Source organism: Mauremys reevesii, linkage group 13 (genome assembly GCF_016161935.1).
Source record: "Mauremys reevesii isolate NIE-2019 linkage group 13, ASM1616193v1, whole genome shotgun sequence".
Lineage (NCBI taxonomy): Eukaryota > Metazoa > Chordata > Testudines > Geoemydidae > Mauremys > Mauremys reevesii.
The window spans coordinates 29217753-29241768 of record NC_052635.1 but is presented as its reverse complement, the minus strand read 5'-3'; the positions used below and the strand labels follow the sequence as shown (position 1 = coordinate 29241768).

Sequence of the window (24016 nt, the reverse complement as noted above, 5' to 3'; positions counted from 1 at the left end):
CAACTTTCCCTCTAAAGTAGCCCATTTCCTGGCGCAGGAAGGGTTTGATTGTAATCCTACTAATTGCTCATTTTCAAAGTCATATTTTTTAAATTAGATTGTAAACTCTCTGGGACAGGGACTGGGACAGGGACTGTGACTAATTGTGTGTTTGTATAACGCCTAGCCCACCACTTCAGCTGTTTGTCCTTGCTTGCTTCCGCATTATGGTTTATTTAAGATTGTGGACTTTTTGGAGTATGGACAAGTTTTCCTATATTTTAGTAAACTCCAGAAGCAACTCTAGCATAGTATAAATAATTGTGATTGTTTTATTCTCTGAAATCTTTCTCCAAAATGTGGCTTCTTATATATTTTGGGCCTGTTTCTCCACTCCATTACACTGGTTTTCCACCAGAGTAGCTCCACTGCCGTAAAATGAATAGTGCTGATGTAGAACAGGGATAATAGATTGGAGAATCAGACACTGTGAAATGTTCAAAATCAAATTGTGAGATAATCATAGCAGTACAGCATATAAGTGGATGTGGGTGTACTGTAGAACCACTGAGCATATTACCAAACTTTATTATGTGTGTTGCAGTAGCACCTGGAGGCTACAGTCATGATTAAGGGCCACACTGTACTAGTTGCTGTACAAATGCACAGCTAGACGTGCACTGGGCTTTACAGCAAGGGCAATAATCAGTAGTGCCTCATAGGTTGGATCTTTTCTTTTGAAAATGGGATCAATCAGCCAACAGATTTTTTTGTAGTGTAGACAGGCCCTTACACATAATTTCCTATATGGAAATTGAAGGAGAATGAATCCTACACCTTCCTATAAAGAAAATCTGAAGACATCTGTTTCTGTTCTGCAACAGTTCACAGCCTTCACCAAAAGGGCTTTCTCTCTGGTCTACTGAAAGGACAGTTTAGTATATGTGGCTGGTACAATATCTCGCTGGACTGCCTCAAGTCTTCATCTTGGAGTTTCCTTCCAGGGTTACTACATGAAATGTACCTTTCCCCTGCTCCTTTACACTACTGGATCCTTGATTTGACATTAAAATAATCCTATGCTGCCAGGCTAAATGAAGAGCTCAGGAAATACATAGAAATGTGAGCAGGCAGCAGCAGCCACCACCTATTTGCTCTGAATATTTATATTGCTGTAAGGGTAAAACTCTGTAACTTTCTCACAATCTTCAGGTTTCAGAGTAGCAGCCGTGTTAGTCTGTATCTGCAAAAAGAACAGGAGTACTTGTGGCACCTCAGAGACTAACAAATTTATTTGAGCATAAACTTTCATGGGCTACAACCCACTGCATCCGATGAAGTGGGCTGTAGCCCACGAAAGCTTATGCTCAAATAAATTTGTTAGTCTCTAAGGTGCCACAAGTACTCCTGTTCTTTTCACAATCTTCAGAAGAGGATGTGAGTATTCCCCGTTTACCATCCGCAGCCAAATATTTCTGGCTCTAAATTTGTTTATTATATAAACTGATTTAGTAAACTGATAGAATATATTTTAAAAACTAATGAACTGGCTGTACTGTGTCGCATGGGCACTAACAAAGATTCTCCTTTGGTTCAAGTGGAAAGAGCATGCATATCTGAGTTCTATTCCATAGTCACACTGAAGTTCTGAATGGCCCTGGTGGGAGCATAGGAATAATCAGGAGCTCATAGAGGCCAGGGGTTTGTTACACTATTTGCATTTTGCTGCAGCAGGACATTTATCTGGTGCCAAAATTATGGGATCTAGGCAGCCTTAGAAACCCATAGAGATGCATTTGTTTGAAGCAGCAGTTTCATTTACTATAAGAAAGTAGTACAGTAGGGCCAGTTTTACTGTTCTTGAGATAGTTTCAATCAGAGCTTGAATGGGGGAGATTTAGGGGTACGGGGCACCACTATCACCTCTATCAAGTGCTATCTTGGGCTCCAGAATCTCTGCTTCGATTTTTTTTTAAAGCACGTTTCTAGTTCTTCTGTTTGCAAAGAAAACCTTCGAAATGTGAAATGAGCGTAACCATTGCAAAGACATCTGCTGACAGCCTGAAACATCAGCACCAAGAGGTATGAACCTTCCCTGAGGATGAAGGCTATGTTAATACAAACTAGGAACCTTGTAGAGCACACCAGTGGGGTCTGCTCAGGGCAAGGGAAGTGTAACACATTAGAGCGCTCTACAGATCAACCCTTTGAGTGCACGTTGGTGACCCGGTGTAGAGAAGCCATCAATGAAGTGTGAACTCAAAGCCCAATAATGATAATTTAAATGCCAACATTGTTAACTCTTTTACTGATGATCAAAGCATTTAGTGACAACTCCTTTTGGCACCAAGGTGGCTGGTGCTTGGATGATAGTACCACTCTTATGATTCCCTTCTCAAAAAGGAGGGAAACACAAGGGGCCTTGCAGAGCCCAGCAGGACATCTGAGCCGGCTATGGAGAAACTAAGCCCAAGGAACTCAGCAGAGATCATATCTTGAATATCTGGATAATCTACTGTGAGTGACACATCATCTTGGTATCTCCAGTGGGTGGACCCTGTTTCATGGAAGAGTACCACTGCCCTTTTTCCAATTGGATCCTTAATCCTTGGAGAGACAGGATTGGAATAAAAGATTACTCATGGGCAGAGACCATTGAAGCTTGATATTAAACTCCATCCACACTGGAGATTGGATTGTGTTTATTGAACCACGTCTCTGGTGGGAGTTAGCATCTGCAGGGAGACAGCAGAAAGTTTCTAAGATTCATGAAGATTTATTTTCCATGATTGTTTTGTCGTGCTTAGCCATGTTCTTATGTTTTGTAACCTGCCATATAGACTCCAACACATGCAGTGCCTACCCTGCTTTGAATCAGGTATATTATGATCCTTACCCACTGTTGTAAACTGGCTCAGAGTGCACCTTAGTGCATCAGTTTCATCCTCCCATTTCTGGATGACAGGAGCCCCCACCAATTACCAGATAACATAAGACAAAAGGAGAGTCATTCAAAAGATATTTATAAGCATACTAAACTGAAATGCCTTTGCAGCTACTTCTGCTGGAACAAGTTTTATAGAAAACTCACAAAATCCCACAGGATCTTGCAACATCCTACAAACTGCACCAAGAGAGTCAAGATGTTTTTAGTTATTTTTTACCTAATTGATAAGCACATGTCCATTTATAAACATGTCCATTACCCTAGTAAGCAGGAGACTATTTGACTATTGTTCAGGACTTGCATTGTTATTGCTGTGGAACATCCATTCAAATGAACAGAATGTCAGTATAAGAAATGTCCAGTTTAATCGGCCATTTCAATTACACTGACCAGCAGAGAAGTGGTTAACGATAAAGTGCGATTCTGACCACGTACGGGGCTTTGATAGCTCAAGATAAATGGGGAAGTCCACACCTCTAATTTTTCAATCTGTCCCTTTGCTGACTCAATAAGACAACAGTACCTCATCCCAGGGGCTAACTTGGAAAAAAAATAGCTGGAAACTCTATTTTTAAATGAAATCAGAAATCCTGGTGAATTCAAAAAAAATCTGCAGGAAACCCTAAAATCTTCAGATTGCCTGAATTTCTACTCTCCAGGCTCCTATGTATTTGGGTCATTTGGTTCTGTGGAGGTTTATGACAAAGATCTCATGGCACATCTGAAAGAGGGAGGTGGCACCTCAGTGTCCTGGCTAAAAAACCCAAACCAGATTCTAATGACTAAGGGTCAAATCCTGCAGTCAGGACCAGTCCAAATAACGGCTGTGCTCTGAGGAGCTCTGCAAGGGCTGCAAGAAATTCCCTTGTGGCTGCACTGTGGTCTCAGGGCTTCTGCAGTAGCTGTGCTACTTCTGCTGTGCCCTCCTCTGCAGGAGAAATAGCTCCTCCAAATCAGCCTCTTCTGTGCAGCTGAATTTCTGCCATCAGCAGCCTCCCCAGCTGCAGAGAGACAGGCAGGATTTGTCAAATGTAAAACGATAGCAATAGCCACAAGGCCAGACTGCAGCTTTATAACACAGCCCAGGCAGGATGAGTATAGACGGGACATACTGCAGCAGGCTGCCCCAAGAGGAATTCTGGGTAACACCATCAGATTTCCTCTTGTGGGTTCCCAGCAGCACACATGGCACGGGAAGCTCTGCTACCCTTCAAAAGGGGGCAGTGCAGGACCCTGCACTAGGGCAATGCAGTTGGTAAGTGTGAAGAGTGTTAGGCTGGTGGCTCTGAGCTACTAGCAACGAGCAGCACCCTCCCCAAGGGGACCTTGGGATACCAGCTGGATGAAGTCATAATAAGGGTCAAGGGGGCGAAAATAAGGAATGCCTACATGCTGCCTGTTCAATGGAGAAGACCCTGTGTTTCCATTTGACAGAGCCTGCAAATGTAGCAGCCGGTCACCTCCTTCCCCTGCCTAGGGATTTAGATGGGAATGGGTGCATGTAAGTGTTACAATTTTATTGTAGTTTACTATTTAAAGTGGCTTACACCAACACAGGGAGTGAATGAAGTAGGCAGGATCCGTGGCAGATTGTAATGTTTCAGCTGTAAGGACAAGATGGTCAAAATTTAAACAAGGCCCCATATCTCATGCAGCATGTTAAACCTAAGTTATAGATCTGAACCTCTAGAATTATGCAGCCCTTTATCTCCTGCCTTTAGTCCAGTACTGCACTATCATTACAGTATCACCTGTGCTTGATATTATTTATATTAAATTCACTTTGTTATATGCTGCGTCCAGGTTTCACTGATTTTATATTGTAATGTTTCTATTCACTCTAGATTAAAAAACCAAATATCCAGATCTTTGACCTTGTTTGATAGTGCAAAAAAGTGTGGGTGACAGTGCATATGTACCCAGTTGCCACCTCTCATGATTTTATCACAAGTCTCACAACTTTTGGTGTATTTTCTTAAAGCCCAAGCTACTGGAATCAAAAGATTGCATGAGAATCTCAGCTTTGCTTTAAAAGAAAAAGTAAGTTTCTAGCCCTCATGGTTGTAGAGAAAAGCTTGTAAATGTGAAGTAAATGCACCTTAGAAAGCACAAAAATCAGATGCCAAAGAGAAAACCCAAAGTTTCTTGTTTAAAAATAAAATCTCATGACTGAGTGGGGGATGGGACGCACACTGACCCATGATTTTTGAATGCTTGGGTTTGTCAAATCTGCATGTATCTATTCCCAGCATCCATTTAAATAATGTCATTAAGTATCCTGAGACATCTACATGGTGTGCTGGATTCTGTATCAGTGTAGTCTTGTAAATTGTCACTCAAACAAAAGAGTTCCACAAAACATGAGGAATCAAATATATAACTGCCCTCATTCTTTATTAGAATAACCTGCTTCGAAACATTCATACCGATTATGTTCTGAAACTAAATGAGCACAGTGCTTTCAAAAGCTCCTTGTTTTCCACCTTGATAAACCACAGCAATAATTCAGTTTTATATGTAGTGTGCAGGAGCAAATAGAAGCAGAACTAGCAGGTGTCATTGTGTGAGGTAACTTTCAAAGGCCAGCTTTAATTACTGAGTTGCACCTGGGAAGGGAGAGGTTTGGCATAATCATGGGTAATTACTAGTTAGGGAATAATAGCTGATAGGGGCTTGCTTTATTACATGAATGCTTGCATTTGCTGTCATAGTTTGCCATTATTATTATTGGAGTCAAAAGTCAGATGGAAAAAAGGATGGTACGTAACAGAAGAGGAGTGAAACCAAAATTTTTTAAAATCAGATTATGAGGGCAAAATTATATCTTCAGGTACTTGTCATGAATTACTTAAAAGGTATTATGCATTGGAATGACCTGGATAGTGTAAGTGTTAACACTGCCTTCTACTAGATAAAATCAGAATTCTTCTGTGTCACAAGCTCTGTACTGCTAACAGATAAGACGATTCTCCTTAATGTGAGTTCAGGAAGCCACAAGCGGTGCATTGATGCAGCCAGTCCTCCTAGCTCCATCTCATAGTGCAGTGCCTTATATTTGGAAACTACACCATAGGTCCTGCTATCAGCAGCAGTACCAGGCATTATGAGGTAGGCATTTTAGGGGTCCCAGAATGCACTGAAAAAGCCACCGTTGCATGGTATGTGGTGCAACAAGATGGCTCCGTTACAATGGTAAAGCGTTGCAAGTACGACTGAGACAAGAAACCATTTCATCTAATCAGTGTCCCTAGAATGGTTCCCCTACTTTACTGTCCAAATTTGGTTAGTCAGTTTCACTTCTTTTTTTTTTCCCTCTGTCAATTTCACTTTCTATTTCTCATGCAGTAACACCCTGCTGGTGGTGCATTCACAACACTGCAGGGAAATGTTTGTCTAAACAATCTTTTTATATTGGGCTTTATATTGTTTTTTAAAAAACGAATCCCTAAACCTAAAAAATTTGGTACCTCTATTTAAGGACAGTGTCCCTTCCAAGTACAATACGGTAATATTTTGCCCTTCGACAGCATTTTCCACACAAGGGGGGAAATAGTATCCCCATTTTGCAGGTAGGATAATGGAGTCACAGAGAGATTAAGGCTGAAGTTTTCAAGAGTAAGCACCAGTCCCTTCCATGAAAAAAGGCACCCAAAATAAAAGAGCACTTTCTAAAATGTGCCTTTAAAATAACTTGGTCAAAGTCACATAGCAAGTCAGAGTTGAAAATAGAACCTTGGTCTATCCTTGGATTTTAGCTACTGGTGAAGCTGCATCAGCACAACTCCCTAAACTGATAAACTTTCAAACTGGGGCAGTAGTAGTAGATCTTTATCATATACCTCCACAGAACCAAATGACCCAAATACTTAGGAGCCTGGAGAGTAAAAATTCAGGCAATCTGAAGATTTTAGGCTTTCCTGCAGATTTTTTTGAATTCACCAGGATTTCTGATTTCATTTAAAAATAGAATTTCCAGCTATTTCTTTTCAAAGTTAGCCCCTTGGATGAGGCACTGCTGTCTTGTTGAGTCAGCAGAGGGACAGTGTAAACATGAAGTGAGGAATCAGGCCCAGGGTTTTAAACCTGAGAATGGATCTGATCCTCCCTCTCTGGCTCTTGCATGGCCCCCATCACCTAGTAGCTGAGCACCTCAAAAGCTTTTCATGTCTTTATACTCACAACCACCCTGTGAGGTAGAGGAGGAATTGTGGCATAGAGGCTCGAGCCTGGTCTACACTTGTTAGTTTTACAGGCTGAGCTATGTCTGTTGCATGCATGTGTTTGTCCTAATGTAGACACAGTTATGCCAGTATAAGAGTGCTTATGCTGATGTCTTAATTTGCTTCCCTGAACCAGAAGTTATAAAACTGCTTATATCAATATACCAGTCTAACTGTGTCTACACTAGGATTTTATTTATTTAGCTGCTTTTCCTAGGCCAGCATAGTTAAAGTGTAAAAACTTAAGTGTAGACAAGGCCTAAGTTACTTGCCCAACTGGAAGTCTCTGGCAAAGCAAGAACACTGAACACAGGTCTCCTGCAGCCAGGGCCCTGACCACTGGACCATTCTTCCTCTGAACCCCTTAGTCCTCAGAATAGTCTTTACTTACTGTGTAATCCCACTGAAGCCAACAGAACTATTAAATGGGGCAAGAGGCACTCCATGATTACAGGCTGCAGAGATGGGGCCCTGTATCCCTTTGAAGTATGAATGCCACTTTATTCAGTTAATGTATCCATCCACACAAGAACCCTGGTCAGTGAAGGACTGTTCCCTACAGACTAGCTCCCTCCCTATTGTCTGGATTGACCTACTGACCAACCTTAGCATATTTCAAAACCATCAAGCTGAAATAGATCTTGGGCATGAGTCTGAACTCGCCCTCCCAAGGCCGGCACAGCACTGGCAGCATGGCGTGCTAACATCAAGATGTCACATCACAATGTCAAAATATAATCGTCAGCCTGTAGCTATTTTGGAAGGAGGCTCGTGGTCACAGTTGAGTTCAGGAAAACCAGTGGGTAAACCAGCCTATCAAATTGCAGGTATCGCTTGCCCAGTGTGGGAGGCTTCACAGGGCTGGCAGAGGAAAAGCTGTTCTGTGGTTAAAGCATCGGATTGGGAGATAGGCCTTCTTTACATTGGGGATTTGGCCTCGTTGCAGCCATTGGTAGCCAGCAACTGCTGCAGCCACCTAGAGCAGGCAAACAAAGCGGCTATAAAATACCGTTTACATGGCTACTTCTTCCGTTGTATAAATTACTTTGGTTAAACCAGTGCCTGTGTAGACACTCTTATTACAGTTTAGTTTCAGTGAATTCCTAGACTGACTTAAGATAAACTGAAACATGCCTGGCTTAAACTGAATTAACAGTGTCCAAAGAAGGTTTTAGCAGTTTAACTAAGTCAGTTTCAAAACCCCACCTTTACTTAAGCTGGTGCAACTTTCTCACAAGACCTATGATACAACTGAGAGAGTCGGCAACAATGATATGGCATAAATAGCGACAAAGGAAATTCCATATGTACAATTACTACTTGCTATTTGTATTGCAGTGGGTCCTATGAGCCCCAGTCCTGGGCCAGGGCCCTATGGGGCAAGGAGCTGTACAAACACAATGAAAAAAGAGTCCCAGCCCCAAGGAGTTCAGATACAGTGACAAGCACCGAATAAATGTGTAAGTAGTAGCTATGCAGAAATACTTAAATTAATCCAAGTTGTTATACATAACCTTGATGAGGACATTTTTTATATACACACTGTCTCAACCCTGCAGCACACTCTGCGCAGCTAGACCCCCTATGCCCAGTTGGAGAATCAGTGACTTTAATGGGCTCCACCCAGATGTAGGGGGACTACATGCATGGTTCTTCCTGCGGGATTCAGGCCTCTGCTTTAAAAGCAAAGAGTATCTCTTTGTGGGTGTATTTTCCCCCATCTAACATAACAGGAAAGCATAGCAGCAACCTGTGATTCAGAAAGCAGCCAAAATTCCAAGGCTCACATCTGGATTCATCACATGGACATTCAGTAATAAATAAATAAGCAGGGTTACAGGTATTAAATAAATAAAAAAGGAGTGGGGCATAATCAGCCAAGGCACAAGGCTCAAGATCTGCCAGTGGAGGCCTCTTTCTGCACAGCTTACATGGCTGGTTTGCTTCCATGAAAGCAATTCAAGCATGCCATGGTGCAAACCAAATATGACTCAGAGAGAAGAACAAAGGAGATGAAACTGGCTTTCAAAAGCCCACATGCCTGCCTCAATCCTTAGCACAGCTGCCTCAGCAGTAGTACCTCCTAATGCCCTGTTACTAAAAAGGAACTATCCTTCCAGACATCAGTCCAGGCAACTCCCATAGTAGGGAAGATTTTAGAAGGAAAATATTTAAGTCACTTCACGACTACACTTGGGGTGGGGATGTGGGACAAATGTCATCTCCCCCCAAACACTAAGGGAAGTTGCAAACTACAAACTCAATCCCCCTCCAGCTGGAAACATTAGCAAAACCACAATGGAAACAGGAAAAGGCTTTTTCTTTTCCAAGTTAAATGCCTTACCTTGGGAGCATGCAAAGTGCCTCATCTGTGGCCAGTGGATCCTTAAAACAAGCCCCATACGTGCCCTCCTTTTCATTGAGGGATAAGGATGAAACTGATCATTGGTGGCTTTTTATTGCAGTTGAACTCTAAAACAGAGCAATTTCTATTCATGTATCACAGAGCAAACAAGGCATCATGGTCATGCGTGTTCATTTTTGATCAGCACATTTAGGACAATGATAGATACAGATGAGCTGTAGCCTTCCGGCATACTACCAATATAGGGCCTGATCCAGTTGAAGTAAGTGGAAAGCCTCCCACTGACTCCACCGAGCTTTGACATCCAGCAGGCTCCTCTTAATGAGCCAGAGATCAGAACAGAGTAACACTAGAAAATGTTCTGCCTGCAAACTGGATTAAAATGGTCAGCTTGGAAAAGAGGAACAACAATATCTATAAGGGCTAAGGGTGAAATCATGACTCCCTTGAAATTAAGAAGAGTTTTGCCATTGGCTTAAATGGAGCCAGGATTTCATTCTAGATATTTATCTAGAACCTAATACAATACAGTGCTTGTATTATTTGATACTAATTATTACTGACCTGTTTCAGAGAGGTGGTGTTAATGTGTGCACAGAGCTTTGAGAGTAACAAAGGCTGTATAAGTGTTAATGATGTGGATGACTTATTTTTATTAGTTTCTAAATATTGTGTTGTGTGGTGCACCTCACATGCTTTGATAGGCACTTTTAAAATAATAACGTTGTGATGATTATTGTTACTGGAACCTTTCAGGCCTGGGGAGGTTGGGCAATAAGTTTCCAGTGGGAATTTTTTTTTTCTTCTATGCACATAGCAAAAATGACGGAGAGGTTTTTCCTTGAAACTTTCCGGAAAAAAAATCACCCTATCATTACAGACTAAGCCAGGAAGATTTCCACCCCAAAGGAGAATTCATCAGAAAGTGATGGGCAGGTGAAAACAGGCAGTTAATAATTAAGGACTGGTTATAACCTAAGACTCAGTTTTGAAATCCTACATCTGGGATGTTTGAAATCCAAACCCTCATCTGCATCATCACCGCTTTAATGGACTGAGCCAAAACCCCAAGTCCAAAAACCCCTGAACTTTTGGGTGTTTGAAATCTGGATGTGACTTCTATGGTTTGTGCTCACCTAGTTATTAGACTTGAAGCCATTTAGCAACTTTAACCAGTACGTGCTAGCAAGGGTGTGCTATAAAGAGACTGGGGGAGGTAACAGTTTTCCCACTCTGTGGCAAATTTTAAGATATTGAAAAAAAATTCCTATCCTTAATTGTGATGAAAATTTGAAATTAATTTTTTTCATCAACCAAAAATCTCCAACCCCCCCAAAAATAAAAAAAACCCAAAAGACTGTTGAGATCAAAACATTTTGTTTCAATATTTTTTGAAACATTTCATTCTCAACTGTGTTTGCTTTGTGTTTTAAATTTAGTCTAAATGTACTAAAATTTCAAAACAAAGTCATTTTAATGTGAAAAACCAAAAACGTTTCCACTTGAAAATATGGAAAGAGGATGTTTCAGTGGTTTCAAAACTTTGTTTCCATTTTTTTTTTGAGTTGGGAGATTTGTCAAAACTGATTCTGTTGCATGAACAGTTTCAGTTTCAACAAATTGGCATTTTTCTGTGGGGAAAAGACCACCACTCCATGTTCAATGACAAATTCCTAATCAGCTCTACTAAGAAGGTGATCTAGAAACCCAGCCAAGAAACACCAGCTATTTTAGAATGTTACAGTGGATGCATCCCATGATTTAGTGAAAGGGGGTGAGGGAGAGGCAGACATGGAAGGCCTGATTCTGTCCCCTACTACAGCCCCTTCATAGCTCTTTAGTGGAGTAGAAGGGGTATAAATGCTCCCTAAGATATACCTTTATGTAAGGGTCATCTCCAAATAGGCTGGCTGAACCCTGTGCCGCCTCCTCTGCAGTCCGTGGTAGAGAGGGATGTAAGAGGGTGATATCATGGGAAGAAATGGGTGTGGCCAGAGTGCAGGCCTATGATTCAGGGTTTGTCTATATTAGACAATTTCCACCATTGTAACTAGATCTATTTAAACCCCCAGATAGTCAAGATTTATCTTGTGTTGGTAGATTAAGTGGACCCCATCTAAATGGGATTTCAATCAATCTGTGTAAATGGGTCTACAGTAGGTGTTCATACCAGTGTACCTACATCAATTTTAAATGGATTGTTTACCGGTGCAGCTTTTCTAATATAGACAAGCTTTTAAGGCAGCCACCACTGTATAGGCTCTAAGGGTATGTCCACATTGCAAGATAAACCAGGGTTCAAACTCATGCTCAAGCCTCCCACAATCTACACATAAATCACCCTAATCCAGGGTTTAGTAGAGACATTATTTTGCCTCCATATTTGGCACTGGTGTGACTGCTGCTGAAATCCAATGTCCAGTTCTGGTGCCCACAATTCAAGAAAGATGTTGATAAATTGGAGAGGGTTCAGGGAAGAGCTATGAGAATGATTAGAAAACATGCTTTCCAGTGAGAGACTCAAGGAGCTCAATCTAGTTAGCTTAACAAAGAGAAGATTAAGGGGTGACTTGACTGCAGTCTGTAAGTATCTACCTGAGGAGCAAGTATTTAATAATGGGTTCTTCAATCTAGCAGAAAAAGGTATAACACAATTCAGGGGCTTGAGGTTGAAGCTAGACAAGTTCAGACTGGAAACAGTCAATTTTTAACAGTGAGGGTAATTAACCAGTGGGACAACTTACCAAGGGTTGTGGTGAATTCTCCATCAATGACAATTAGAAAAACTCCCGACCTTGATTTACAAAGAGATCTGCTCTAGGAATTATTGTGGGGAAGTTCTATGATGTGGGATATAGAAGGTCAGTCTGGATGATCCTAATGGTCACTTCCAGCCTTGGAATCTATGAATTACGAATCTTCTGAGCTACAGCACAGATTCTGACCCTACAAGCCCATTAGCTGCAGTTTAAGAATAAAAGGATCCTGCTACTTCTGAGTCCCAAGAATTAGCAACAGCAGATACCTGGGAACCATGGGGACCTTTGTCACAGTGCAAAGCGGGGGCAGAGTTCATTCATAAAACTGCTGTTGGCTGAGGGCTGGAATTGAGGGGGAGTTAGGATGGAAGAAGGGGAACATTGGTTACTTTGTTACAATGAAGCACTGCATTGAGTACACATGTGGGCGGAAGGAGAACAGAAGGGAAAGAAGAGTTCCCCTTATTAAATATGTATCCCCGGTGCCCTCTTCCCACCCTGTAGAGCAGTGCGTCTCAAAGTCGGGCCGCCGCTTGTGCAGGAAAGCCCCTGGCGGGCCAGGCCGGTTTGTTTACCTGCCGCATCCGCGGTTCGCCGCCCTAGGCCAATGGGGGCTGCGGCAAGCAGCATGGGCTGAGGAATGTGCTGGTCGCCCTTCCTGCAGCCCCCATTGGCCTAGGACGGTGAACCGCAGCCAGTGGGAGCCGTGATCAGCCGAACCTGCGGATGCAGCAGGTAAACAAACTGGCCCAGCCCGCCCGGGCCTTTCCCTGCACAAACGGCGGACTGGCTTTGAGAAGCACGGCTGTCGAGTTCATGTTTTAATAATCTAAACCTTGGAGTCGGAAACCTCTGTCCATTTCTCCACCTCGAGAACCTACCCGCTTGCGATTACAGCTACAGGCTGCAAGCCCAGCCTCCCCCAGCTCACTGCCTCCTTTATGGAGATCAATGCTGCGCCCCATCTCCTACTGCCCCTCATCTCCCTGCTAATTCCAGATGCCTCTTATGCAGCCAACTCACCAGCAAGAAGCTGAAGGGGGAGATGGGCAATAGAGAAATGACCCATCCTCTGTGCTGACAGGGCAGCCTGTTATCATAGGTGAGTCCATAATGTGAACTGCTTGTCATACGGGTGGAGGATTATTAAGATAACTCAGGAAAGAAAAAAAAAACAAACTAACTAGTGGAGGGATAGTGGGACAGAAAGCCATTCATGTCACTGTGGCCTAGTGGACAGAGCACTGGCCTGGGACTCGTGAGACTGGGTTTCTACTCCTGGTAGCCTTCACTCTGGGCCTGTATAAAATTTAAAGGGCCACTCAGTTCAATGTGCAATCTAGTCAACGAACAAAAAGTTAAGTGAGAGGTAATTTCAGAGGCTAGCCCCAGTTGCTGAGCCTCCCACCAGTTTGTGCTGTTACAATCTCCCATTTTAAAAAAAGACGTTGCTCTCCCTTCACAAACAACAGGGGAACGGGCTAGAGGCCCCATCCTGCAAACACTAACACGTCGAGCTAGACTCACGTGAGTAGTCCCATAATTAAAGTTACACATGTGCATGAACATTTCTAGGGTTGGGCCATAACTCAGAGCGGCTCTTGGCAGGTTGCCAACTCCTATGACTATCTCCAGTCTCGTGATAATTGGTGTTTTTCTTTAAGGCTCAGCTCCTTGAATTGTGAGACTCTCACAGCTTTCTTCTTTTTTAAATTTAAAGTAAGTTTTTTGGTTGCAGAGAAAAGCTGGAAAACGTGACCTCCCCCCACAAGGGCTCAAACCCCAGAAGGCAACTAAAAAGGCCCCAGCTGTGTTATTTCTTTACACTTCATGCTTGTTAAGCCAATGTTGTGAATTTCGGGGCCTCATTCGTGTTTTTTGTTTTAAACCCTTGAAGTTGTGACATGGTGATAAAAATGCCTGCTGTCTGCGTTGGTTCATGCACCCATCAGTGGAGCTGCAAGGGTGGGAGACTTCCTGAAAATTGTCAGTGTAGGCTCAGCCTAAGATGCTAAGGTGCCGATCCTGCAAACTGCTTCCCTTGGTGGGGGGCCCACCAGACCTCAGCAGGACTTGTGTGTGGGAATGGGGACCTGCCCATGTGCAGTAGCTTGCAGGATTAACACCCAAGCGATAAAAAGGTTTTGAGGTGGTGATCCTACTAAACATGGCTTGTGAGCCATGTGCTAGCCCTGAGACAGCAAGACGTCAGGGGGGCATATCGGGTCATACCGTCAAGTCTGGACTCAACACCGGGATGTTTGTGAAAGTGGATGTGGGAGGAGGTCGGTGCACAGGAAACAGGCTGGGCATTTCCTGTGCTGATACTGCTTGGCACAGTCCTCTGGGAAAGAAAATAAGGACAGTAACAGAAAGAAGAAACTCAACCCAGAGAAATTAATGACACGGCCAGGGGCGGCTCTAGGTATTTTGCCGCCCCAAGCACGGCAGGCAGGCTGCCTTCAGCGGCTTGCCTGTGGGAGGTCCCCGCTCCTGCGGATTCGGCAGCATGCCTGTGGGAGGTCCGCCGAAGCCGCGGGACCAGCGGACCCTCCGCAGGCAAGCCGCCGAAGGCAGCCTGCCTGCTGCCCTCACGGTGATTGGCAGAGCGTCCCCCATGGCTTGCCGCCCCAAGCACGCGCTTGGCGTGCTGGTGCCTGGAGCCGCCCCTGGACACGGCCTTGGGTTTGCCTCCCTGCTTCCATTGGGTTTTATAGAAAGGCAAAGGATTAATGTATTGTTTCAGTGTATTATTTATTATTTGACTGGTGCAGGGGGCTCCTGAATAGAAGGGGGGATTTTTCTCTGCAGCCACAAATGCAGTGGTGGGGAAGAATGCACAATACACAGTTTGCACATTGCAGCTCAGGAAGCCTGTTGGAAACAATGCCCTTACAGTCTTTCAGAGGATTTATTTAAACTTCCCCTGGTGCTGGCAGCCACAGCACATGCCTAAGGGCACTTGGGATGGGAAGCAAGGCCTCCCCTGTGAATGGTGTGTTTGGGAACAGGGGCCAGATTGATGGCCCCACGGACTGAAATTCTGTGTTTAGCCACAGTGTGCTCAGCCGGCCCTTCCAATGTACCTCAACCCTGACCTCGAGGGACCTCTGAGGAGGAACAGGGAGTTTGTAGCCTCTTAAGATGGCAAATGGGGCCAACATGTGCCAGTGGCGACATGGACACCTGTGCAGTAGAACAGAGTGTTAGACCAGGATGTAGGTGGTCTGGCCAAGTAGTCAGAACACAAGTCAGGTCGAGCAGGTGTCCAGGCTGGGGAATGAAGCCACGGGTCAGCACCAGAGTCAACTGCCAGTTACCAGAGCCAGGGATCAAGTCAGGAACTGAAGCAGAGGGTCAGACCCGAGGTCAGATGCCAAATGCCAGAGCCAAGGGTCAGAAGTCAGATGCCAGGGTCAGAGGCAAGACTAGTCACTGAGGATTGGAGGTGAGGTATAAGGACAGGAGAGGCAGGGATCAAGCACGGAGTAGGAGCACAGTGGGAACAGAAGTGAAGGCCAGGGTAAGCCAGGAGCAGAGCAGGAGCCAGGAACAAGGCAGCCACAAGCAGAATCCAATGCAGCCACAAGAGGAAAGCACCTTGTCGCTCAGACAAACTTCCTGTTCCTCCTCCTGGCTTAGATAGTGTAACGGGATCAATTGGTGGAAGTGGGAGATCCTCCAATCAGAGCTGCCACGAGTGGTGCCTTGTCTGGGACTATAGCACAAGTAGCTTCTCAGCCCACTAAGTTTCAGTAGCCATTGGGTGGAGGCAAGGATGTGGCAGCTGTCTGGGTTTAAGACCTGGGACATCACACAGGGCTGAAATCAAATTTTTCACTTCACCCCTGGGCTAAAGCACCAGAACAAGGATGAGTGATGCTAACTACACTTCTTGCGTGTGCATATTGGATATGTACACACATGTGCGTGCACAAGAAGTGTAACTAGCATCCCTGAAAGCTGACCATTGTTTTTCCCCCACTCAGGGCAGTCAGCTCATCATGGAACTAAACTTAATGGTCAAAAGGGCTAAAAGACTTTAGGTGAAGAAGAAGGTGAAGAACTTGAACATCACTTTCAAAAAAGTGAGTTCTTCCAGAAAGTCGGATTGCTATTACAGATCTTAACACCTATAACAAGTCAGCTACACAATGCTCGGGGAACTACATAGTAGATAAAGATTGAAATCTGGAAAAAATGTTATCAGCTATTGAATGTGAATAGTCAAGTTGACCCAGCTGTGTTTTAGGCTATTAACTGCAAAGGCAACAAAGAAGAAGACAACGACGACATATTGGCAGCAGAAATTGAAGCCACAATCAAGTTCCTGAAAACAAGGCATCTGGCCCAGATGATATGCCACCTGAAGTGTTCAATATGGTGGAAAAGGCATGCTCATGCTCCTTTGCAAACTATTACACCTCATTTGGACAAAGGGTTAAGTTCTTGAAGTCTGGCAACACTCAATCATTGTACACTCTTCAAGCAAGGTGACCTGACAGATTGTGACAACACCAGAGGAATATCTGATAAGCATTCCTAGCAAACTATTCTGGAGAGTGATTCTTGGCCAAAATTAAAAGAAGAGCAGAGGAATCCTTTCTGAGTCACAAGCTGGCTTTAGACCTGGACATTCTACCATAGATCAGATATTTGTTTTTCATCAAATCCTGAAGAGAGAGAGAGAGAGAGAGAGTTCAATGAATCCCAGTTTTGCCATGTGTTGACTTTAAGACAGCATTTGGCTCCATTAACAGAGGGGCTTTGTGGAAGATACTCAAGTGGTACAGTTTTATAGCAAGTTGATTCAAATACTGCAGAGCGTGTATAGCATAGCTTGGTGTGCGGTATGAGTCAGTGGTGAGCTGACAGAAGTTTGAAGTGAAAACTGGAGTCAAACAAGGATGCGTACTCAATCCAATACGTCTTACTCTATATTTAGGAACATCTTGTTCAACTCCCTTAGTAACACCGGTGGAGGCTGCAGGATATTGGGACAAATTATGACATCATCTGCCAAGTCAAGGTGATTGATAGTGATAGCCTATGGAGGGAGTGAAACTAAGCAGCAGCAACAACTCTGAGCAGAACAGACAGAAAATGAATGAACAAAAGCCCAGACTAACAACATCATCAAGAAACAGGCTAAACCAATAACTAATGGTGTAGACCTTGAACCAGTAGTCAGTTTCTGCTGCTTGGGCTCCATCATATGACAACTGCTATGAATGTGGCATCAACCAGCAGAGAGCTACTGCCAGCAGAACGTTCACGGGACTGAACAGAAGTGTTTGAAACAGTCAAGCCGTGTTAGTGACAGTTATCAGATTCTATACAAAAGCCACAAACGTTTGAACGGAGGTGCCTGCATTTGTATCCTAGGCGTGACGAGGCTAAACAGATTAAGAAAGGATGACATTTGTAGAAGACAAAGTGCAGGGCATGACTACAATCAACAGGTGCCAAGTACAATAGTTTGGCTATGTTGCTAGAAGGACCATACTGCTGCTGCTAGGAAAGTGGCTGAAATCCAGGACTTCTATGGTAGCATTCTCCGAAATGCTTCCAGTTCCACGTGCAGGGCCAGATAGGCAGGCAGAGCTTCAGAGTCTCCATCCATGGATGAGATGATGGTGTAGAGGGGAAGGGTTTAGATTCATTAGGAACTGGGGAAACTTTTGGGATGGGCTCCACCTAAACCAAAGTGGATCCAGACTGCTGGCACTTAACATTAAAAAGGTTGCAGAGCAGTTTTTAAACTAAGAGATGGGGGAAAACCGATTGCTGCAGAGGAGCATGTGGATCAGACAGATACTTCTCTTAGAGGAGAGTTTATTGATAGAGATTCTCTAGGTTTTAGTCAGGAGGAGAGGATGGAAGAGGATAAAGTATGGGCCAGATCAGATGAGAAACAGTCACATAAAAAAGAATCTGACACATCAGAAAAGGACAGAAATAAACAGTGACAAGTTTTTAAAGTGCTTGTACACAAATGCTAGAAGTCTAAATAAGAAGATGGGTGAACTAGAGTGCCTTGTGATAAAGGAGAATATAGATATAATAGGCATCACAGAAACCTGAGGGAGTGGGGACAATCAATGGGACACAATCATTCCAAGGTGCAAAATATATTGGAAGGACAGAACAGGTTGTGCAGGGGTGGGGGAGTGGCACTACATGTGAAAGAATATGTAGAATCAAATGAAGTAAAAATTTTAAATGAATCCACATGTTCCATAGAATCTCTATGGGTAGTAATTCCATGCTCTAAGAATACAACAGTAGGGATATTTTATCGACCACCTGACCAGGACAGTGATAGTGATGATGAAATGCTAAGGGAGATTAGAGAGGCTATCAAAATAAAGAACTCAATAATAGAGGGGGATTTCAATTATCCTCATATTGACTGGGTACAAGTCACCTCAGAACGAAATGCAGAGACAAAATTTTTCGATACTATAAATGACTGCTTCATGGAGCAGCTGGTACAGGAACCCACAAGGGGAGAGGCAAGTCTCCATTTAGTCCTGAGTGGAGCACAGAATCTGGTCCAAGAAGTAATTATAACAGGACCATTTGGAAATAGTGACCAACATTTAACATTCCTGTGGTGGAAAGAACACCTCAACAGCCCAACACTGTAGCATTTAATTTCAGAAAGGGGAACTATGCAAAAATGAGGAGGTTAGTTAAATAGAAATTAAATTAGAGTGAAATCCCTGCAAGCTGCATGGACACTTTTCAAAGACACCATAATAGAGGCCCAACTTAAATGTATACCCCAAATTAAAAAACACAGTAAAGGAACTTAGAGACACTATGGTTTAACAACCATGTAAAAGAAGCAGTGAGATAAAAAGGCATCTTTTAAAAAGTGGAAGTCAAATCCTAGTGAGGTAAATAGAAAGGAGCATAAACACTGCCAAATTAAGTGTAAAAATGTAATAAGAAAAGCCAAAAAGGAGTTTGAAGAACAGCTAGCCAAAAACTCAAAAGGTAATAAAATGTTTAAGTACATCAGAAGCAGGAAGCCTGCTAAACAACCAGTGGGGCCCCTGGACGATCGAGATACAAAAGGAGCACTTAAGACAATAAAGTAATTGTGGAGAAACTAAGTGAATTCTTTGCTTCCGTCTTCACGGCTGAGGATGTTAGGCAGATTTCCAAACCTGAGCTGTCCTTTGTAGGTGACAAATCTGAGGAATTTTCACAGATTGAAGTGTCATTAGAGGAGGTTTTGGAATTAATTGATAAACTTAAGAGTTACAAGTCACCAGGATCAGATGGCATTCACCCAAGAGTTCTGAAAGAACTCAAATGTGAAATTGCAGAACTATTAACTATGGTTTGTAACCTGTCCTTTAAATCCACTTCTGAACCCAATGACTGGAAGTTAGCTAATGTAACGCCAATATTTAAAAAGGGCTCTAGAGGTGAGCCCAGCAATTACAGACCAGTAAGTCTAACGTCAGTACCGGGCAAATTAGTTGAAACAATAATAATGAATAAAATTGTCAGACACATAGAAGAACAAATTGTTGGGCAAAAGTCAACATGGTTTTTGTAACAGGAAATCATGTCTTACTAATCTATTAGAGTTCTTTGAATGGGCCAACAAACATGTGGACAAGGGGGAATCGAGTGGACATGGTGTTCTTAGATTTCTAAAAAGCCTTTAACAAGGTCCCTCACCAAAGGCTCTTACGTAAATTAAGTTGTCATGGGATAAGAGGGAAGGTCCTTTCATGGATTGAGAACTGGTTAAAAGACAGGGAACAAAGGGTAGGAATAAATGGTAAATTTTCAGAATGGAGAGGGCTAGGGGTGTTCCCCAAGGGTCAGTCCTGGGACCAATCCTATTCAACTTATTCATAAATGATCTGGAGAAAGGGGTAAACAGTGAGGTGGCAAAGTTTGTAGATGATACTAAACTGCTCAACATAATTAAGACCAAAGCAAACTGTGAAGAACTTTAAAAAGATCTCACAAAACTAAGTGATTGGGCAACAAAATGGCAAATGAAATTTAATATGGATAAATGTAAAGTAATGCACACTGGAAAAAATAACCCCAACTATACATACAACATGATGGGGGCTAATTTAGCTACAACAAATCAGGAAAGAGATTTTGGAGTCATTGTGGATAGTTCTCTGAAGATGCCCACGCAGTGTGCAGCGGCAGTCAAAAAAGCAAACAGGATGTTAGGAATCATTAAAAAAGGGATAGAGAATAAGACTGAGAATATCTTATTGCCCTTATATAAACCTATGGTATGCCCACATCTTGAATACTGTGTACAGATGAGGTCTCATCTCAAAAAAGATACACTGGCATTAGAAAAGGTTCAGAGAAGGACAACTAAAATGATTAGGGGTGAGGAGAGATTAAAGAGGCTAGAAAGAGAGGAGACTAAGGGGGGATATGATAGAGGTATATAAAATCATGAGTGATGTGAATAAGGAAAAGTGAATAAGGAAAAGTTATTTACTTGTTCCCATAATATAAGAACTAGGGGCCACCAAATGAAATTAATGGGCAGCAGGTTTAAAACAAATAAAAGGAAGTTCTTCTTCACAGCGCACAGTCAACCTGTGGAACTCCTTGCTTGAGGAGGTTGTGAAGGCTAGGACTATAACAAGGTTTAAAAGGGAACTAGATAAATTCATGGAGGTTAAGTTAATTAATGGCCATTGGCCAGATTGGGTAAGGAATGGTGTCCCTAGCCTCTGTTTGTGAGAGGGTGAAGATGGATGACAGGAGAGAGATCACTTGATCATTACCTGTTAGGTTCACTCCCTCTGGGACACCTGGCATTGATCACTGTCAGTAGACAGGATACTGGGCTGGATGGACCTTTGGTCTGACCCAGTATGGCCATTCTTATGTTGACTGCCTAACACTGTTCTCTATGGAAGACTGCATGGGCAGAGAGGCTGCGGATGTCCCAGGAGACAGTGATACAACAGTCTATAGATCCATACAGGCAACAACCTACAGGCTCAGATGGTGGCTCAAAACAGACACGGATGGAATCGGCTCATAACCTCGCCCTACCCATCCTTGGTGTTGGAAAAAGCTGCTGCTGCTGAACATATATGTCTATTAGCTCCCTACCTGCAAATTCTCCCTGTGGCTGGTGTCAATTGAGCCCGCCTACCTACCAACTGTTTGATGTCCTCCCCCACACACCCTCTTCTTCACTATCAACTGGGAACAAAGAGTGAGGAGGTGGGAATACCTGCCAATGAACACTGTTCAGGGTGTATGAACCATCCTTTTACCTGGATGAACTCTACTTCTGCCTACCAGGGACATGACTGACAGCAGCATCTCTTGATTAACCTCCCCAGAATTGTTTTTTTTTTTAAATTAGGAAAAATAGTCTATGCCCGAAGTGAAGCAAATCCAGGCCATGGTGGGGCTTCAGAACTCAGCAACTATCTTCTTGCAGCCTGAATAGACTCTCCCGACTCAGGTCCCCCATCCATGTAGCTCCATTTCTTCAGAAGAGCTAGGCTGATCTACACCAGTTGAAGAGCTGACCCACTGTTCCCCTTCAATTCAATGACATTTTCAAGATTTCAGGACTAGCAGCATCCACTAAATGTGGCAGCAAAAATCCAGAGATTTTGGAGGCAGCCATGTTCCAGGTCTCAGGCTCAAAGCCTGTGGTTCGGCAGGTCTTAGCTACTCCCCTCCCTTATACATGCTACTGCCATATTCACAAAACTGATCTACACAACTACCTGCCTGATGGATTGCCAATAGACCAAATGCTTCTTTATGAATTTGGGAAGTGAGACCTCTAGTGGACATAACTATGAATCACAACGCAAAACCCACCGGAAAGTCACCAAGCTCCTGCTGAAATAACTCTCTGTGCTGGAGTGCAGGAGGCCTGGGGGTTGAGTTCTGGTTCTGGTCTCTCACTCCCCGTGTCAGTGCAGTGTCTATCCTTGCCCAGTGGACAAAGATAGTAGTGGGAGCTAACTTTCTTTCTGCAAAGGATATAATTTGGTTAATTACATTCTGTCTTCTCTCCCCAGCTTCCCCCTACATTTTCAACTGGCTATGCATTCTTCACTTCCCAACCTAATCTGTTGTGCAGTGTCAGTGTGTGCTGTTATACAGCTGCTATGTTCTACCCCAGAGGTGGCTGCACTTCAGTGGTGATGAAGTGATTTACTTCATGTACAGGGGCCAAAGTCTGCTTTGCAAGAAACCCCTGCAATTCTCATTCACTCTGATAGGTGTTGCACAGTAGCCCCTGAGGGCAACACTGGGGTCCAACTCTATAGGCCCCACATCTTGCTAGGGACCTTTGTGCCTGTTCAGAGGCATAGTTTGACTTCTATACCTGGGGGGCAAGGGGCTTAATAATACAGATAGTTCTATTTTGGCATTTACCAATTGTTAGTGGGAGTTAAAATACAATGTACTTGAAATCACAAATGCAATTTACATTCATTGTTTAATCACCTTTTTTATTTAAAAATGATTTGTCATGTTTATCAGCTACCACTTAAAAACCTCCTCCAATATTAGCATAAACACAAAATCTTGAATATACAGAACCGACCACTTTCACGTAACTATGAATCATATCTCCCTGGTTTTAGAGTTACATCAACATTGACTTCTCTGGGAGCTGAAAGTTTACAGTACCAGCTCTGTGTAGAGTCACTGGGCCCCATTCTCAGTGACACAAAGGCCCCTTGACATTGCTCTGGCAGCATATAGGGCCTTAAAGAAGGAACAGCTGGCCTCTCCTGCACCTGAGAATGAAGTGGGGCACCCTGGGCAATGCACTGCTGCTGCAAAGACTTTGTGCTTCCCTGCATTCTTGGGGGCGGGGGTGGCAGTTTTTCTGGCCTTGCTTCTTCTCTCAGCCCACCCTTGTGTGGGGGGAGGAAGGGGACTAGAATGCACTGCACTCAGCTGTTCTCAGCTTCCCAGGGGGGATGGTGGAGAGGGAGGAATGAACATTCTTGTTGCACCATGCACTGGGGTTCAGTACTCACTGCTGGAGCACCTACTTACATCTCACCTGGGGATTAGCTCACCAATGGTCAGATGCTCCTTCCTACTTTGCTCAGCTTGTTGGCTCAGTCTCAACCTCCAGGACTCAGGGCAGCCTTTTTTTTGGGGGGGTGGGGAAGAGACTTCCTGGCTCCCTCTTTGGGGCCAGAGGGCCAGGTCACTACAGTCCTCCCTTTCCAGGGTCCATCAAAGTCTCTCAGGACAAGCTGTCCACCTATTGTTCCAGGCAAACCTCTGTCCACAGCCTGTGCCACTTTCCCAGTGGCTAGTAGGGGAAGCCAGGCCCACCCTCTGCTCCAGGTTCCAGCTCAGGGACCCTAAGCTCCATAACTATGGTCTACTTACTCCCAGAGCTGGTTACTACTTCCCTGGGCTCTGGTCTACTCCCTACTTCTATCCTCTGGGTTTACCACCCATCCAAGCTGCTTCTGCTCCCCATGGCTCCTTACTAAACCCTGTTATCTCCAACACACCTCCCTCCTGTCGGGGAGGGATAGACCATGAACTGCAGCCCCTTGTTGATTTCGGCTTCTTAGCTTTATAGAAACCCCACCTCCTCCTGCTCAGGTGAGCTTCACCCTTCATTCAGCAATATTGAGCCCAGGTGCAGCCTATGCAGTTTATTGGCCCATCTAGCCCACCTTAATCCCTTCAGCACTGGTATGGGGTGAACACCCCAACACATGCCACTAATGCT

General features: G+C 43.8%; 1 long non-coding RNA gene across 1 annotated transcript; it reads right to left on the bottom strand.

Moving 5' to 3' along the window:
* Positions 1 to 2333: 2333 nt before the first annotated feature.
* LOC120381217 lies at positions 2334 to 23813 on the bottom strand. The gene is made up of 3 exons (XR_005587982.1): positions 23327 to 23813; positions 22123 to 22277; positions 2334 to 2714 (listed from the first exon to the last, which is right to left on the bottom strand). It is a non-coding gene; the product is annotated as an uncharacterized LOC120381217 (long non-coding RNA).
* Positions 23814 to 24016: the final 203 nt, after the last annotated feature.